Here is a 20032-nt window from a genome sequence, read left to right as displayed (position 1 = left end):
TCTCGTGGAAGGCATAGGAGCGATTGTGCCAGTGGTTTTCAACCAGTGGCAACAAGCACATCAGAGATTGATCCTTCACTTTGGGGCATTAGTTCACAAGATAGACCTAGCACCAGTACAGACTTAGAGAGGAACAGACTGGTTCTTTCTTGAGTACTCTTCCGGTCGGAAGATGACATTGAAGTTGAAGATATTTTAGAGTCGGTTGTGGCTTTGAATTCTCCTCTTCCTCCTGATCATCTAGATGTTTTGTTATACATTGGAACTCCAACTCATAGGCCTTCGAGCCCAGGTTTACATACATCTATTCCTGCGATGACCACTACTGGAAGCATGGCATCTATGATGAGTGTTACGGGCATGCAAACTCCCATATATATACAAGGAGGAGGAAGTATTTCCATCCCTTCTATTACTCCTAGCGAGACTATGTTTGGGTCTACTTCCATTCCGTGAACGAGTGTAAGTTCTCAAGCAACTGCATCAAGTTTTGGATTTTTCCCTTTCGGAATGTTGTCTCAAGGGATTCCTTCAATTCTGTTCAACATACCATTGACCACGTCTACATCCATGATGAGTGGATCAGATTCTCTTTAGGGTTTCCCATTTGGATGTGGTCATATACCATATTCTAATCTGACATTGGGATCAATTACTTTTGCTTTTACATGTTAAGGTGGTAAACCCTTCCAAAGTTGGACAAACTCTGTTGTTAGTGGGATAGGGGTTGGGAATCAGTTTTTTGGCCAACAAGGGATTGTGTTGTATTATTTAGTTAATTCGTTTCAAAATTTTCCACCCTTTGCTAACACATGGAATCATTATCAGGGGCTCTCAGCTCCTTTCAATACTTCGTTAGGGGTTAACTTCACCGATTATGGAGGATTTTCGGCAGGAGTTGGTCAAACTCTAAATTTTGATGGACCATAAGGACTACCTTTTGGTTTAGTAGGCTCTACGAGTTACTTCAGGCAACCTAGTGCCTTTCAAAATCTAGGACATTCCTTTTAGGCCTTTGGGAACCCCGCCCGCTCTCGATGGAATTCCTAAGGTCCCCCATGACTTCCTTTTCTAGCCATGCTTAATTTGCCAGACTTAACTAAATTGACGAATGATCCAATTAGGTACAATCTAGCTTGGCCTCCGGTCTCAACTAAACTTCCCTCAGATATTCCAAAGTTTGAAGGGAAGAGTGATGAATACCAGGTAGACCATGTGGCCACATTTCACTTATGTTGCTCACCCAATTCCTTGATAGATGATTCAATCAGGTTGAGGTTATTTCAGTGCACCCTAACTGGAAATGTGGCCAAATGGTATATAGAGTTGCTAGGGGCACCTATAGTTCTTTCTATTATTTGGCTAATATATTTTTGAACCATTTTCAGTTGCCCATCCGATATGAAGCCGGAATTGAACTTATTTCTAACTTTCAGCAAGACACCACAACTAACATTTCAGATCATATCTAGGAATGGAGAAGGAGAAAAAGGCTTATCAAAGCTGAAATTCCACCAGAGTTCCTTCTCGAATGGTTTCTCAAATCTTTACAACCTAGGATCTCAAAGGATGTTTCTCCTCCTAGCGTTTATTCAAAAGAGAAAGCTATTTTTCGAGCCCAGCAATTAGAATTGATATACACTCAGTCTGGGACTCTTTAGAAAATTATACTTGATGCTCCGAGGTCTAAGGTAGATTTATCCAAACCAAAACTAGTCCCCCATGCTCATGGCATAGTTGGATCAATTGACATTAATACAATGAACCTTTTGAATCAATTGCAGTATTTGTCTTTACAAACTACTTCTTCTAACCAGGAAACACCGTCTACAACTTCATCTTCCCCACCTACCTCTATAAATTCCATCCATGCCTCTAACCCCAAAGGAAATAAAAAATGTGATGGAAAGAGGAAGGGACGAGGTAAGAACAAGAACCAAGAAGGGAAAGGCAATGCAAACAAACCCGGCAATGGTGCCGGTGAGGGTAGAAAAGATTCCAAAAATAAGGTAAGGTTTCCATGTAAGTTATGTAATGGAGATCATTTGACTCAGCTTTACCTTAAGATACAAAATGCTCAACGCTTATTAGTGTAGCAAGGGTCCTCTAGCTCCCAAGATGTTATGACTAACCCATTTCCCCAAGGGCAACAATTACTTGCTAGCACAAATTCAAATGCTGGTACCTCTGCAGGGGGCAACCAGGAAGGGGAAAATTCCTCAAATATTTATATGATGAACTCTCACGTCGTAGTTGCTACATGAGCACGCGATTATGGTGAAATGGAAACATCTAAGGATAAATCTATTCCCGAAGCCACAAACCCACTTCATATTGAGCGACCCTCTGTTGAGTCTATATCTCGGATATCGAAAGGTTCCGCAAAGCACTCGACTATTAACCCTAATGCTAGGGCAACCCAGAACTACTCAATTGTAGAAGATCTGGCTCAAAGTCCTTGTGCTATGTCTGCATTTTAGATACTCCTACTCAGATAAGTGCTTTGCTTTTGGCAATCGGTACAGTAGATCCAAAGAATTCTTTAGTGCTCACTTTTGATATGTTGAATGTCAAAAAGAGACTTCCTCACCATATGGCTTTACAAATAAAGTCCACTTACCGAAAGAAGAATATTTTTCGGACAATTATAGATGAGGGAGCTTCCACATGCATAATGTCTATGTCATGTTGGAGGGAAATTGGATAACCTTCAATTGTTCCTTCACCGAATCTCTTGACAATATTTGATGGGCATTCTCATAGGCCACACGGGATTATCCCGACCTTTCCTGTATGTGTTCGGGGAAAGTTCATAAATATTGAGGTAGAAATCGTCGATGCCAACCTAGATTATAACCTCCTCTTATGCATGAATTAGATTTACGAAATGGATGCCATAGTTTCCTCATTATTCTACATCCTCTGTTTTCCTCATGAGGGGAGGATTGTTAAAATTGATCAGTTGGATTATTCTCCATGTGACTCCCATGCAACTTCGGATTCTACTGTTGCATTGGTGGACAATCCCTGTCAACCTATTGAGCATTTAAGAGTTGGAATGTACTCTTTGTTAATGGTTATATTTGATCTTCCTGCTCCTACAGCTAGAATTAATGCAATTTCATCCTCTAGAGGACCTACACAGAAATATTTCTTTTGAACACATTATTTTTCAGACCCTTGGACCTTACCTTCATCTACAACCACATTAGATGGAGGGCAGGTCGGTGGAATGGAATTTTCCATGTCTGTAGCGGAAAATAGCTATCAATCTACGTTAACTCTGCAGAAAACCATACCACTCCTTTTTTACAAGAGGAGTTAGATGGAAATGTGGCTCCGGATTGGACCCTTGATTCTACTTCAGCTCTAGATTGCTTGGATTCAATCTTACCATCTGAAGAAGAAATCTTGGAGGAAATGATGGGTGTGGATTGACCATGGGAAGATTTACATCATCATTCATATTTTCTTCCTCCATTGCATGAAGTCGAATCTAGGTTTTCCAATATATCTACTAGTGATGTTTGTATAGTTTCAACCCCCTTGGCCCCAGCACATTTTTTTGTCGAAGGTAACATGTTGGTTATCTCATGAAATGTACCTATAAACATCGTTAGGAATCCTAATGTGATTGAAAACGTACTCATCAGAGCTGATTGTTCCCCTGAAGAAATCCAAATCTACACCGATCTATTTAAAGAGTTTCAAGATGTGTTCACTTGGTCCTATGAGGAAATGCCTAGAATTGATCCATCTATAGTGGAACATGAGATCAATATGTTCAAAAACGCCAACGCTATTCGTCAAAAAATTTGACCAATCAATCCTTGGAAAGCATCAGATATTAAAGCTGAAGTTGAAAAAATGCTTAAGGTGGGTTTCATATACCTCGTTCCTCTAACTGAGTGGGTTTCCAATCCAATTTTGGTAGATAAGAAGCAAGGAACGATCTAAGTGTGTATCGACTTTAGGGATTTGAATAACTTGAGTCGAGGCTTAGTAGGACCTAAGATACGCTATTCTCCCATCAAGAAATTGGCCTTGGAAGTTGTTCATGTTGTCCAATGGCTTCATCATTACATTCTGCTACACAAAAAGTTTGTCTTAGCGAATCTAAATCCTTTTAAGTTTGTCCTCAGTAGGCGAGTAATTGGGGGAAAATATAATCGATGGATTGTTATTTTGCAAGAATTCTATCTCAAGTTTTTGTTAGCTAAGTCTAAGAAGTCATTATTTTTTGCGAAATTGATTTCGGAGCTGCCTTCTGAGGAGGCTATTGTTTATGAGGAAATGTTTCCCGATGAACATTTATTCCTCACTTCTTCACAAGATTCCTGGTATAGAGATATCATTATATATCTCTAGACTTTGAAGTTTCCACCTGCTTTCTCCAAAGATGAGCGTCAAAAGTTACGTCACCTGGCCAAAAACTATATTATCATTGGTGATACATTATATTGCAGAGGGGTTGAATCAATCCTTAGGCATTGCTTAACTTTGGAAGAAGCTGAATCTTTTCTTAATGATTGCCACAGTGGAGCTTGTGGTGGTCATCTATCAGGGCTTGCAATAGCCCATAAAATTTTGCATGCCGGCTACTTTTGGCCTTTAATTTTCAAAGACTATATTGAAGTGTCAAATGTTGCCACCCTTGTCAAATCTATACTTAGAAAATGTACCCACATCCAGCTCCACATTTCCCTATTATCACTTTCAGCCCATTTACGAAGTGGGGCATTGATTTTACTACTTCTAATCCACCTCCGGCGGCAAATCACAAGTACTTCATTGTGGCCATGGACTACTTTATGAAGTGGGATGAGGCCATGCCTACTTACAAAAACGATAGTGAAACAACAATCTTGTTTCTCTTCAACTAGGTTATTTCACGATTTGGTATCCTAAGACAGATTGTCACTAACCATGGTAGTCACTTCTAGAATCAACTGATGAACGAATTGGCTCTCAAGTTGGGCTTCCAACAGGAGCATTCATCTCCATATTATCCTCAGGCCAATGGGAAAGTCGAAGCTGTGAATAAGTCCCTTAAGACTATCCTGCAAAGGACAATTGACAAAAAATGGTCCAATTGGCACATCATGTTGTACCCGGCGCTCTGGGCATACCGAACCTCAATGAATATTGCCACTGGTTTTACTCCTTTTCAATTAGTTTACGAGCTGGAATCTATTTTTCCTATCGAATGTGAAATTTTGTCCCTTAAGCTAGCTGTAGAAATTCTTCCACAGACATCTAGTCTCAAAGAACTCCTCGTTCATTTGGAACATCTTGATGAGAAGCGTCGAGATGCAGCCACAATAAATGAAGCCCATAAGAAGAGGGTTAAAACTCAGCATGATAAAGCTGTCCATCCTCTGGTTTTTTCTAAAGGTAACCTTGTCTTAGTCTATAACCAAGACAGAGATGCCCTGGGGGCAAGAAAATTGAAGTCTATGTGGTATGGTCCCTTTATAATCAAGCGAGTTTTAGGAAAAGGGGCTTATGAAATAATTGATTTTGAAGGGAACAAGCTGACAAAGCCCTGAAATGGTCTCTACCTTAAGAAGTATTTTGCTTAGGCTTAGGCCAAGCAATTGCTTGTTTGCATATCTTGTATTTTTGTACATATTTGTCTGGAATTTTGTGATATCAACATTTTTTTGATCTAATTTGGTAGGTGTTAATGGATGATTCGATATATTTTGGATTCGCCAATGGTGGAAGTCGTCACACTCAGAATCTTAACTTCGCAACTTGGGTGATTTATTATCCATCTGGCCAGTTGATGGTATCGAGGGAAGTATGTATTGGCCCTGCTTCGAATAACATTGCCGAATATGTTGTCGTTATTAATTTACTATCCAAAGCAATGTCTTATGGGATTGATTCATTGGTAGTTTATCTAGATTCACTGCTGGTAGTGTTGCAGTTAAATAACATTTATCGGTTCCGTGATCCTTATTTATATCTCCAACTTTTTAGAGTGATGGTGTTGCAACTATAATTTATTTATATTACATATGCTCACATCCAACAATCTGAGAATTCATTAGCAGACTCTATTGCTAATCAATCATTATATTGCCATATTAATCATTCATCAAATTAAATAACATCAAAAGTTGAATCTGTATATATATCATAAAATCGCCTGTATATAGATAGAGTGTTCAAAACATAATATACAAAATTGGGACACGGTGCCCCCAAAATTTGGGTTCATGCCCATAATCATGTCCAGTCATACATAGGTCTATCTATCGTCCTAGCTCAAGATGAGTAGCTAAAAAGTTAACTACTACATTGGCTACACGCCGAAGTATCCCGACCTAGCCCCGTGGTACCCTTACCACGCAGCACTGCATCTCCTTAGGTAGATCCTCTATGACTATCATAGATACATGGTGAGTTAGTCTCATGAAGTTTCTCTAAACTACATATAGGACTCTCCCTATCTCAGCTACTGCCTCTTTGGCTCCTCTTCCGTGGCACTTGCGCCTTGGAAATCCATCTGGTCTTACTGGACCTAGATCTGGAACATGGTCATTTTGTCAGTATTCTCTATCATCAAAAATATTTCTAAGTTCATTTCATATTAAAAAATTCGAAAAAAAAAAATTAAAAATTCACAAAAACTTAAAAATTGTTACCTATGTCTCCCCATGCTGCGTTCGGTGGCAAGACTAAGTCTCGATCTCCTCAAAAATCCATACCGGCATACGGGTAGTCATCGATTGCAAGGATTCGTTGATCCCACCAGGTGAAAAATGCATCATCAAAAGTTGTCCTAGGGACATCTCCGTCTCCAAGGCGTTCCATCAAGTCTGCCGATCTACCCATTCATGGATCCCTTGGGCTGTTGATCGACATTGATACTTTGGGACATAACCTAGGTACCTTCTCGAAGAAGAACGAGAATAAGATAGTCCCATATCTGAAATTCTTCGTCTAACCCTTCTGAATAGAGGTCAATTGGCTCTTCATGTTGGTCAGAAGAGGTGTGCACCAATCGAATACCGTGGTAAGGCATTCCACTGCTAGGCTCATGGACACTCGTGATGCCTGATGTAGTGACGCTGATCCATTTACCCATGCAATGGTAAAGAGTAGATTCCTCAGAGATAAACTTTCTATGTGTTTGATTGGAATTTGACTTCCAATCTTCTGTGGGTTTCCAAGACAGTATATATGCACATATTCTTCTACTGAAATACTACTTCTTGTCCTACCTGTCGAATGCATGACCTCCCCTCTTCAGGAGAGACCTGTAATAAAGTAGATGTCTTCAACCTCAATTCATAGAGGAATTTGGTTTATCATGAAGGCATCATCCTCTGCACTCCTGTAGTGGATCAGTAGTTTGAGCAAGCCCATGTTGGCTTTCGTGTTTGACATTTTGAAGAATTTCAATAAGTCACAGCCTCTCAGAGCATCTAGTGCATTTTGGTCATTGTTTACCTCATTATCAATTGTGATATGCTCTCTTTCCCTCCATGTGATGGTCATCCTGCAAAAAATTTGAGTTTCAACCATTAGTTTTTATGTTTAAACTTTAACTCGCATACACGCAGGTTCCCTTTACACACAGTCACATGTAGGGCCGTTATATACATGGGTTGATCACATCCAACTCACATGTACGCAGAGTTGGATTTTCGGGCATAAATTCCCACGATCAAAACTTTAAGAAAACTTCTAAAAACTATCAAAAAAAATTACAATCATGATTTGAGGGTTACCTGATAACTTTCGGGCGATTTGAATAGCCCAATTGTTTAGAGGAAACCTTGCTCCTTTTTTCCTCCATAGCTCTTTGCTCCAAACGTAAATGAAAAAAACTGTGAGTCCAAAGGTCATTATATAACTTTGAAATTGCAAAATATTTTTTCAAAAATTGATTTTTGTCTCATGGATTTTTCGACCTGTGGGCTTGGATTGTTGAGATTGGGTTGTTTTTTAAGGATATTTTGGAGACCTTCTTTGAGATGTTATTTTGGTCCCATGACCGCTGACTTGTCATGGAAGGTATTGTCCACTCACTGGCATATAGGTTAGGGAAAACCATTTTTCTGCTGCATCTTGCATACTAGCCTCCATTCTATGATATGTTAGCCATAGGGTCGAACCCATCATATCTTCGTTAGCAAACCATTTTCACTCACCAATTTTTTAAAATCATGATGCGATGGTAGAACCATCCTTTACATGGGCATCTTAGTTAGAACCTCGCTGACATTGGTTGCCCATGCTGCTATATTGAGTAGGCTCAGGAGTCCTCTTTAGTCCCAACATGACTGATGCATTGAAGACACATTCTCCTCTCTTCTGCACTGATTTCTGGCCTTATACCCTAGAGGTTCCTTTGTGTTGAGTTGTACTATTGCATTGCATTTTGGCTATTTTCACCTTTTGGCCTTGAGTCGGCTTCACCTGGACTCGTGTTTAAGCCACTTATCTAACCATGTCTTCTGCAAAATCAACCATGCAATCACTTAGCTTCTGCAACTTGACACATCCTTTTACCGATGGAAAGAACGTCCCTCTGAGTGTCCTTGACCAGCTTTTCCTCCCTGGATTGAACATAGGAATGTTCCCCTCCAAGGAACTATATCATGTGTTTCTCTGACACTTGTTCTTTCCATTGTGCTATAGCATTCTTTTATTCTTTTTCCAGCTTAAAGAAAAAGACAAAAAAAATTATATATTCCAAAAAGAGTGGGAACAGGACAACATTTCCATATTCTGTTGGCAGTTAGAGTGAGTCATGTCACCCTTAAACAAAGCACTGAAAAGTAAGTCTCTCCTTCATTTGGGCGGGATTTAGTTTGACTTAGGTACGCCTTAACCTTGTTATTGTGTCAGTACTCCTCCGATTAGTTACATCTTGCAATGATATGGAGAGTTTGCTCATGCCTCCTACATGACAAACTTATACAGAGATATCATATGCTACCATATAGTCATCATAGAGTCATGCTTTTGTTCAAGGGAAGTAAGCCTGAGTCAGCCTATCTGTGGTGTCTCTTGACCTATTTTTCAATCTGCCATCCCTCATTATCAGTGTCATGTTTTTCATCACATCAGTTGTTATATTGGTCCTTTGCTTGTGCCGGTTTGAGAAGTTCTCCATTGACTTCTTGTTGGTGGGTCTTGTCCTTATCGACTATGACATATTGCTCTTAGGGCAGACCCAGAGTCACACCCTAGCCCTATTTTCATTATTTATAGGTCACCTTATGCTCAACATTAATTAGTATCATGGGTCTTTGACTAAGTGGCTTCCCTTGTCTTCGACATCATCTCTCACTATCACACATTCGGATTCGTGCAGTGCCTTGGTTTCCATTTTACCCTATTGGTGGATTCCTTGCCTCCATGTCAGCTTTCATTATTGGTTGGTTCAGAGGGTTTCTATCGTGTGCTAACTACATCTTGTGTATGATGAAAACATGATTTGGTTAGGTTACTACATCTTTTTCGTTTGATTCCTTACACATTATTGTCCAACGGATTGCGCTTGTGCCAGATTGATGAAGGATGCCTTAATGCCTTCCTTGTATTGGATCTTTTCCTATCAACTATAGCTCATTTTCTCTGGGACAAAGATCTAGAGTCCATTTTGCAGTACCTTGAGGTTTGCAGTCATCAGTGGTAGATTCCTTCGCTATCGGTAGTGGGAAACCATCATTGTCCCTTGATTGATAGATTCTTCCAGGTGTTCAACTTTAGTGTATTTATTCGCACTTGTTAGATTGTACTGGGTACCTTGACTCTCATTACCATTATCAGTGAGTAGTCTCACATTTGTTAACAATGTACATCAATGACCGGTAATCAAACGATTTCTCACATGGTCAACCTCAGATCATTTATTCCCATTGTGTAGAAATGTACTGTAGCGGTCGGTGACGACCTCTGGTTGCATTAGCATGTTTGGGTTCACTTGTCCATTGCTCTTGTTGCTGCTAGTTGACACCATCCACCGTATATGTTGCAGTTATTCACAGTGACATCCTATATGCTGGCCTCCGAGTTGCGATGTAGTATCATTTTATTCCATCATGTTCATTTGGTACTATTGGGATCAGTTTTTGACATCAGTGATCAGCTTCATCCTTCAGCATCATTGATCGTCTTCTTATATGTGATATTCAGGCATGTACTTTTTTCGATCATGATCAGATGGTCCATCATGTACATTCAGTTCTTTATACTTGTATACATAATGGATCCTCTTGCACTTGATATGCAGACATGATCTACTATTTATGAGCATGGGTATGCGTGCCTCAGAAAGCAGTTTCTTTCTGATCTCTTTTGATGGCTTGGCAGGCTGAATTCTAGTGAAGTCCTTCTCAGCCTCGACAAGATTATTTCCATACACTTAATACATTTCGGCCATCGTGTACCACTTCTGACCTCATATGTTAGGGGGCATCTATTATAGCACCATTTACCACCCTTAGTATTTATGATGCTTGGTTTATGGCCTAGGGCAACCCCTCCTTCTAGACTTGGTCCAAATATATTAAAAATGAAGGTTTATTCCCTATATGTTACTTTGTGCTGAGATAAAAGCATGTACATGAAGGTCAATCAATACCCAACCTGCGTATATGTGTTAAAACACTTAAAAATTTTAAATTTCCTTAATTAAGGGCAGATTTCATGGGTGTTACCTCTTGATTACCTCCTATTGCCCATGGCCCAACTATTTCCCAACTAAAAAACTAATTGGGAGAATTATAAATAGGCTTCTATGGGAAGGCCTTAAGGAGGAGAAGAGATAGAGTTATTATATCGAGATTATCCCTGACTGAGTCTGATGAATCCCTGTGCCTCATGCACTTCCCCAAGCTTCAGGAAACCCTTGTTTCCTTGATTATAGATATTCTCCCTCTTGCTTGAGATATCATGATGTTGGTTATGGAAGAAGATTGTTTGAAGGTTGGGATAGGACGAATCTGGAGGATGGTTCCACTTGGAACCGAAAGAAGAGGACTCAGGTGAATTCTCTCCATGTTATTTATAGCTTACCGCAATAAAAGAAATGTTGTCTTGTTTCCAAAATCAACTTTGGTTATGCATCAAATTGTGTTGTAATTCATTTATGAATGTTGTTTTGATGTACGATCAGTCATTTTATTATATCATATAAAGTCAATTTCGTGAATATGTTTTACCTCTATACTGCTATGTATGTTTGAATTGAGTGATTTTCAGGTTTGAAGAACATCGGGAGTTGTAGAGGGTCTAAACCCTGCGGGGACTATTTGAACGAAGGAAAATCGGGTACATTCACTCTTACGTAGTTTGATTATGTAAGCATTTTTCCTGAGCTGTATGAGTGTTTCTTGTTGTAGTTTGCTTCTACTCTGTTGGGGTTCTAACCCAAAGCCTTAAGGTAATTATTCCCGAAACAGACATCCAAATATTGAAAGAATATTATTCTCTAGGAATTTAATGATTACTGCATCATAGGCTTGCCTAGTAGGTATAACTTCAATCCATTTGGTAAAATAATCGGTGGCTACAAGAATCCAGTTCTGTTGGGCTGACGAGGAAGGGTGAGTTTCTCCTATAAAATCTAGACCCCATTGCTGAAATGGAGTTTCAACTGATATGGGATTTAAGGGTAAAGGCAGTAGTTTCCTTTTTCGTTCAAATATGTGCCATTTGTGACATGATGTGACTTTTTTTTGGACATCAGCAAATAAGGTTGTCCAATAAAAACCTACTCTTAGTATCTTGTTGGAAGTGGTCTTCTAGTATAAGTGTCCACCACAGCCTCGTTCATGAAATTCATGCATCACATTATCTGCCTCAACTTTCAACAAGCAATTTAGTAAAACTCCACTACTATCTTTCCAATACAAATTATTATCTAAAATACAAAATTTCATGGCTTTGAGTTTAAGAAATCTAGTTTTCGTTTTGGTCAGACCAGGAGGAAAAATAAGGTCTACATACCAGAGAGAGGTAGTGAAAGCCTCTGCTACTTGTGGAGTTGCCTTCTCTTCTAGTTCGTTGAGTATAGCTGCAAAATTTATATCCAAAGCATGTAAGTTAGATTTAGCAATCAATTCAGCTAACCCATGACCTTTAATGAGCTTGGTAGGTTTAATGTCAATGTCATATTCTAAGATAATGGCAATTCATTTACCTCTTTTCCCATCAGGACCATTTTGGGTTAGTGTACTTTTACCACATCATTTGGAACAAAGGAAATTATATGTGTGTGGAGGATATAAACTCTAAAATATTTTATTGCTTTTAGCAAAGAAAATATTTGTTGTTCCATGATATTGCATTTTAATGTAGCATATCTTAAGGATTTAATAAGGAAAACAATAGGTTGTTCATGCCCTTCATTGTTTTTCTGTAAGAGAGCTTCAACAACAATATGGTCAAAAGTAAATGACAAAATGAGAAAATCTTTTGTAAAGTCAAGGTTGATCAACACAGGAGCTTGGGTTAAGGCCTACTTTACTTTAGCAAATAAGTTTTTTTTACGTACCATGAATTACTAATACTACATGCCCAGCAAACCATAACTCATGTTCATATGCCACATGTTCATTCACATGACATATTTCGAAATTTATCAATTTAGTTAAAAGGGCATAACTAGAATACCAACCATGTTTAATTTGTAACTACTACTAAAAATATTCTAGCATATTCTATAACAATGAAATCTTTACTATCCACTTAATAATCAATGATAAAGTAAAGTTGTTGAAACCCACTTGGCATTTTTCTGATATATTTTGTAATTTTCATTAACTCAATTCTTTAATATGATATCCCTACCCCTTATATATATATATATATATATATATATATATATATATATATATATATATATATATATATCATGGTAATTGGTGAAACCATTTGAAATAGATTGCTACTGAATTCTAATTGAGATTAAAAGAAGTCTCTAATAATAACTTTTCACATTTCTAAGATTTAAAAAGATAATATAAATTAACTCAATTAAATCAATATTTTAAATTATCACTAGGATAACTATATAAATTAAATGACACATCAATCCATGAGAGTGATCAAAACACTTAATTTAGGAAAATGTTTATAGACATCAATCTGTGATAAACATCAAAATACTTGTGTGTCTCAAGTTTAAAATTAAAAAAAAATCATGAAAAAATAATGAGATCATAACTTTATTTTAAATTACTGTTATTAGTATTATAAATTAGAAAAACTAGCATGCTAGTTAAAATTATATCAATTTAAAGCATAGGGGACATAGAATAGATGATGGTAGGGTATTTTGTTAAAGACACTCCATGGTGAAAACTTCATGGGTTGAAAATCCCTTATGAAAAATTCCAGCCATCTATAGAGGTGGTGTGACCGAGGGTGAGAGGTTAGATGCCCCTCGGTAACACTTACTCAAGCCACAAGTTGGGTGTTTCACATTACCTAACTATATTTATAGATATGTGCAATGAGAAGCATGTAACACTATTATGAACCATAAAGATTTATAACCTTATCAATTCCACATAACAATAATCCATAATGTCTACTACATGCCACTTGTTCATATGCTAATTTTTTATTTAATAAATTTAATTAAAAGGCAATGAGAGAAATAAGTACTTTGGAGATGAATCTTAATATTTGATTTAGGAATATTGTAAGCCAACTTGCTAATACCACTTGCATAATAACATATCTCATATTTATATGACATTTTTTTTAATCGATTTAATTGTGTAGGAAAAACAATCATTTTTGAGATAAATGTCAACCTTTGATCCATAAGTGTCACTATCTAAAATATACCATAGAAATTAAATACACATCATTTACATAATATTCATTATTTAAAATTCTTTTAACAAATATGAACTAATTGTTATTATTTTTAATATGTCCCTCATGGGGGAAATAAAAGTGGAGGATGAAATTTAACACGGGGAATTCAATCTCAGATGAAGTGTCTTGAAGAAGCAACTACAGATGCACAGTTAGCGAACCTTCTAGAAGGGGTAAGGGTTATTTTGTTTTCTTGGATCTTAGCAATTATTAACATACGATCTATTGGTATGGGCGAAGTTCTGTTGGGGGTTAATGTAGTTAATGGTTTGCAGGGTGGTTTCCTAGCTCAGCCATACCCTCACTCCCTCATTGCATCAACTTATGTGGCTTATTATGCTAAGGGCTACTCCCTCACTACATCAACTTATGTGGCTTATTATTCTAAGGGCTACTAGTTCATGCTAGTACTCTAAAATTCTAGCCCTTATAGGATTGACAAGATTGGGGATGGATTATAGGAAAACATAGGTGTTGTTGAACCAATATTGTCCACGACAGTTCCTTATGCTCTTACAGTTTGGGTATTATTTTTCAATTTCTTATGTTTGAGCTATGGATATCGGCTTAGTCATTTTTTTGTTTAGTGTAGTGGACATGGGGGCGAGGGAGATGTCAAGTGCTGGTTTTCATGGCCCTGCGAGAGTTCGCTTACTCTGTGTGGAGTTCAGGTGTGGGTTACCGCTACGACCATTAGGGTGCACAGGGAGCATTGGGGTTGATTGTTTAACCATGATTTGGAGGAAATATTTTGTAACATTGTGTCTTCTAGTCTCAAAGGGTGACAAATTGACCTGAGGAGGAGAGAATCTGCAGTGGTTGTCGCGTGGAAAATGACGTGGTTCGTTAGAAATCCCTTGTTGTTGTATGCAACGTTTCCTTATGGAGTGCAATTCAAGTTACAATTGTGAGCGACAGTATGCAGAGGCAACATGGTAGATTGAGGAGGGGCGCCGACCCAAGAGGCAAAGGGGCAACTCACCAAGGGGAACGTCCAAAATTTGGGGAGGATGTGGACGAGCCGACACACCCGTCACCTCAAACGGTACTCTTTCCACCTCTTTTGGTCTCCTTGGAGGCACAACTCCATGAGATGACAATCCTCATGGAGCAATTTGCAAACTACCAATAGAACGAGAAAAAAAGGGTCTTTGCCTTCATGAATGACCTCTTGCACAACCAATGGCAAATGTTGGACCGAATGGCCTCTCTCCATCGTGGGAAAAAAAAAATCTTCAAGCATGCTTAGATTGTCTTGAGGGCCTAGTGGAGCATATAGAGACACATGTACACGAGGCATTTCATGAGTAGCACAAAAATAATCCAGCGGACCAGATGTCGGTAATATGTAAGTTATAGGATGACTGTTGGGTGCATATGGATTCTATGGTATTTCTCGTCTTTGTGGGCTATTTATGTATAGACAACCAACCTTTTGTTATTTTTCTATCTTTTCTGCATTCACGACCTGACCAAGGTTTGATAAGAATGACGCCCTTGAAAATCCAAAACAAAACACTTTTAATTGTAATATTTTTTCAATTAATAAAATTTATCCACTTAAGATATTTTAATTAACTTTATTAATAAAACAAAATTGATGTATAATTAGTTAAAGTGAATTTATATATTAGTTTTGTTTTTATTATTTTTTTCCTCCAAAGGATTCCATGACCAGTGCCATCTCGATTAACAATGACTCCTCCGAAAAGTAGGAAACGGGTCTCTCCAAAGTTCACACAAGTGACTGCCGTCCACGATTTACTGGGATAAAGTCCGACGTCGTGTCGATAAATAGCCCCCTCTCAAAGAAAAGCGCACCTTTATATGAGGACGTCTATAATAAAAGTACTTACCAATCAGATAATATTGTCAGTTCAAGAAACTATTAGGAATATATATTTTCTGATCCTCGTTTTTTTCACTAGGTGCAGCGTATTTCTTCTGACATTACAAGGCTTCTGACAGAGAAGACAAATCAATTAAATGTAAATATCTCCAGGCAAATGTTTTAGGCGTGTATCAATGTTACTGGCTAGAAATCATTTTTCTCGAACTGTCAGTATGAAGTTACAGATTAACTGCTGACAGAGTCCATATGAACTTTTCAGTATGCACATGAATGACTACTCTAAATATTTTGTGAGGATGACTTTTTAGATTTAAAAAAAGAAATTGGAAGTGGAAGTGTTATGAATAGTTTTAATAATGGAAATAGGTTAATGCCCTCAAGAATTTTTGGGCACGTAAAATTCTGACCCTTATAGAATATTCTTACCCCTCCCTCGTTCAGATTATTGTGAATGAATTTCTGCCATTTCCCTTATCAACTTTTTCTGCCTGTTTCCTCCTACAAACCAAAAAAACTGGCGAAGATATACTGTTCACTGATTAGATTTCTCTCACCCGAATATTGTAACTGTAATTTAAATATTCAAACGAATCAGCGGGTGAGATTGCTAATATATTTGCCCGGACGAACTACAACTTGTTTTCGCATTGTCAGTGCAATCAATCAACGGGTGAGATTGCTAATGTATTGGGCCGGACGAGCTACAACTTGTTTCCGCATTGTCGGTGAGAACGGCCTTCGGAAAAGACTTTGGAAACAAGGCACAAGAAAAACTTGAAAAAAGATCCCCACCATCACAGGTACCATCACAGGTGGTGTAGGGCATGTTGCTTCTCTGTTGCAATTTCAAAGTACGATGCCGACCAAGAGAGGATGATGAATAATTATAGACAAATTTCACAGCCTGGATTGAATTGTTATGCAGTAACTCGAGTTTCCATATCCATTTAATCGCACGGCACCTTTTACCATAATAGATTTCTGTCGAATCCATTGTCATCGTCATGAATGTGAAGCGTACACCACTGTCTTGCACGATAAATGAGATGCATCATGCATGCATTCCTTGTCAAAGATTAGAACAGAAAAGAAAGAGGAATTTGTTCTATTATTGCTCACATAATCATGAACCTAAACATTTGCGGGTCTTCAAAAGGAAATTTAAAATCTCGATGTCCTTGTTATTCTGTCGATCCGAATTATTATTACAGTTCGTTAAGTACAGATTGTAAGCATTGACGGGATTGAATACACTTTCATGAGAACTTCTGTACTGTCAAGTATATACAAAATGAGAATCTCTTTTAAATGATCTGCATTATTGCACGTTACTTAATAGAATAAATTTCAGCTGAAAATACCAAGGAAAAAATCCTAAATGTATAGACAAGAGTGTATCAACATTGAAAAACTGAAACCAAACCAGGTTATAGGTTAAAACTTTTTGGGAAAGGACTCATAATCGAAGTCACTTTGAGTGAAATAAAGATTTTGGAGGGGCTCACGCTTGATTTAGCTTCACACAATTTTGGCTAATAGCATCTTATTGTGGATTTCATACAGTAAATGAGCTCGCCCAGGCCTAGGCTCAGGCATACAAAAAAGAATTGCATTTTCATCTAGGCTGATCAAAGTTAAAGAAAAAGAGTCTTTCATTTCTAAACATAGAGCATAGAGCTCTCGTCGAACCTATGTCCAAAATTTAGGCTAACTTGCTTACCCAAAGCAACTGAAAACGAGTGAAAACATATGAAAAGTGACCCATTCATTGAAAATGTTGTAGAGCATAGAGCTATGGAACCGGGTCAATGACTTTGGAATATTAAAGATTTGAATCAGAAGTGAAACCCTCTGTAACGGGGATAGTATGAGGACATAGATTTTATTTACTTCTTATCAGCAGTTCCCTCTCATTTGTCCCTGGGTCTTGTTCCTTTTTTGTCTCGTCATCGGTCTTTGTTTGCAGGTTTTTTGGTTGCTACATGGCTTCTGAGAGCTCAAAGATGCAAAGCTCTTTGTAGCTTTTGGATAATACAGGGTCTGAAGACACTTCAAACGTTGGTGTGGATTGGGCAAACGGCCGGTTGATGCGCTAACGAGGTCATGTCGTTTTTCGAGGGATAGTCGTCACAAAGAGGAGAAGATAGGGCAAAGGGCCCACCTGAAAAAATGCAAAAGCCTAAATGGTGAAATGATCCAAATAATTGCAGTGTTCGGAGGAATTGCTTCGACAAGCATAAAGATTTACATATTGAGGAACATGTTATTATAATCTATAAAATTTGCCAAACATGTGGATGGATCGAATTTATTTTCCAACCTACTAGACCTAAGAAAATTGACACCAAACACGATTTTATTTGAATACATGTGCCATTAATGTAGACCAAATTGCATTTCATTTTAATATATGTGCCATTGTACAACCATTACACATGGAACCGTACGATAAATGCATCAGCTATGATACTAGATTCGTATTGGACAGTAAATAGTATAGTGCAGTTGCCAACAATGTTGATGAACATGAAGTTCCAATTATATGAAACTTAAAAATAATGTTAGAAAATTAAAATCTTATTAACAAATTTAACCGTTCATGTATATGCTCTATATAAATTTAAAATTTATATTGCAAATCCGAGACTTTTTAGATAAAATTTTCTAAATATATGTGTCAGTACCCCAATTAGATTTAAATATTCAAATAAATGTGTTTTATGAATTTTTAGTTAATCTAAATATTCAAATAAATGAATTTTATGAATCTTTAGTCAATAAAAAATTACGTTATTTTAAAATTAAAATCAAAGCAGTTATTCGATTTGTTTTAATCAAATCAGTTATTAGAATTGTTTTATTTATAATCTAGGGAAAAAATTGTACCTAAAGAGGTAAATGTTCTTCGCCTTTAAAACAACTGGTAAAGTATATTTATTTTAAAATCTAAAAAGTTAGACTCACTCACCCTTTATACATAAAATTAAAAGACGAGATGTGAACTTTAACATTGGGGTTTATAATTAGTTGACCACGAAGTGGATAGATTAATTAATCACAATAAATATGGTTGATTATATATATATATATATATATATATTCCAAAAAAAATAATCATAATTTCTACCTGAGCAATAATCTGTATTCAGTATACACACAATATTTATAAGAGAAAACTATAAATCTAGGAGGCTCCTTTGAATATAGAGATGTCATACTTTTCAATATAAACATTTTAGGGTAATAATAAAATTTAATTAAGAAATAAATTTATGTGATTTTTTCTAATGGATGAAAACTCATTGAATAATGTCACTTCAAAATAGGTAGAAACATCAAGATATTTATTTTGGAAAGAAGTATGGAGGAATGACAAGATTATTTATTTTTTTATTAATTAATCGATTAAAGATTGTATGGAGTGTGGAGAAACTTAGGCACAATAAAAACAAATATTTCTCTACACACTCTTTACACAAACATCTCCACATAATGGAAGCTTCAATAGGTAATTTAATTGACACACATACTCATTCCAATCGAGTAAAAAACAACAAAAATACGTGAAATTGATTTGAGAATCTAATTGTGCAGAAGTGCTTTCATTTTGTGGCATCTCATACTTAGCTCTCGAGAGCTTGCTAAGAAATAAACCTTAGAAATATTTTCTAACTTGTGTGGTGCTTTGATTGTTTCGAGTTTTCACTATAGGGAAAAGCTCCACACAAGAAAAACTTTGTACACTGTCTAAAATATTTAAACATGACGCAAATGTTTAAGCAAGAAATTTATAGATACAATATTATTGGTAATTATTTTAATTATAAGTAATGCATAACTTTGTATTTTGGTTTCTCCTCTCTCAAATTTGAATTGTTCTAGAAGTCCCAAATGTTGTTTCACACATAGCTACACAAAGAAACAAAATAATATTAAGTGCATGCAAAGAACAATCGATACCACACTTTGGATTAAAATCTTTTATTCCTAATATTTTAGAATTTGCACAATGAAAGAAAAAATATCTCCACACACTCTCTCCACAAAAGTCTCTGCACAGTGAAAGGTTTCCACACAAGCTTCAACATGTATTTTAATTCACACGTGTATTCATTAAAATCAAACAAAACAACAAATATAATACATGAAAGTCATCTAAAAATTTAATTGTGCATAAGTGTTGAGGAAAGTGTTTTCATTGCGCAGCGTCTCTTACTTATCTCTCTAGTCCTTGATATTATTCATAATATTTAATTATAAATAATGCATGTCTCTTTATTCTCAAATATAACTAGCACATCATTGAGAACAAACTTTTTTTATGGT

The sequence above is a fragment of the Pinus tabuliformis genome, chromosome 2_1 (genome assembly GCF_031772625.1).
Source record: "Pinus tabuliformis cultivar Carrire ecotype Pingquan chromosome 2_1, CPIR1, whole genome shotgun sequence".
Lineage (NCBI taxonomy): Eukaryota > Viridiplantae > Streptophyta > Pinopsida > Pinales > Pinaceae > Pinus > Pinus tabuliformis.
Note: the sequence above shows the minus strand (reverse complement) of the source record.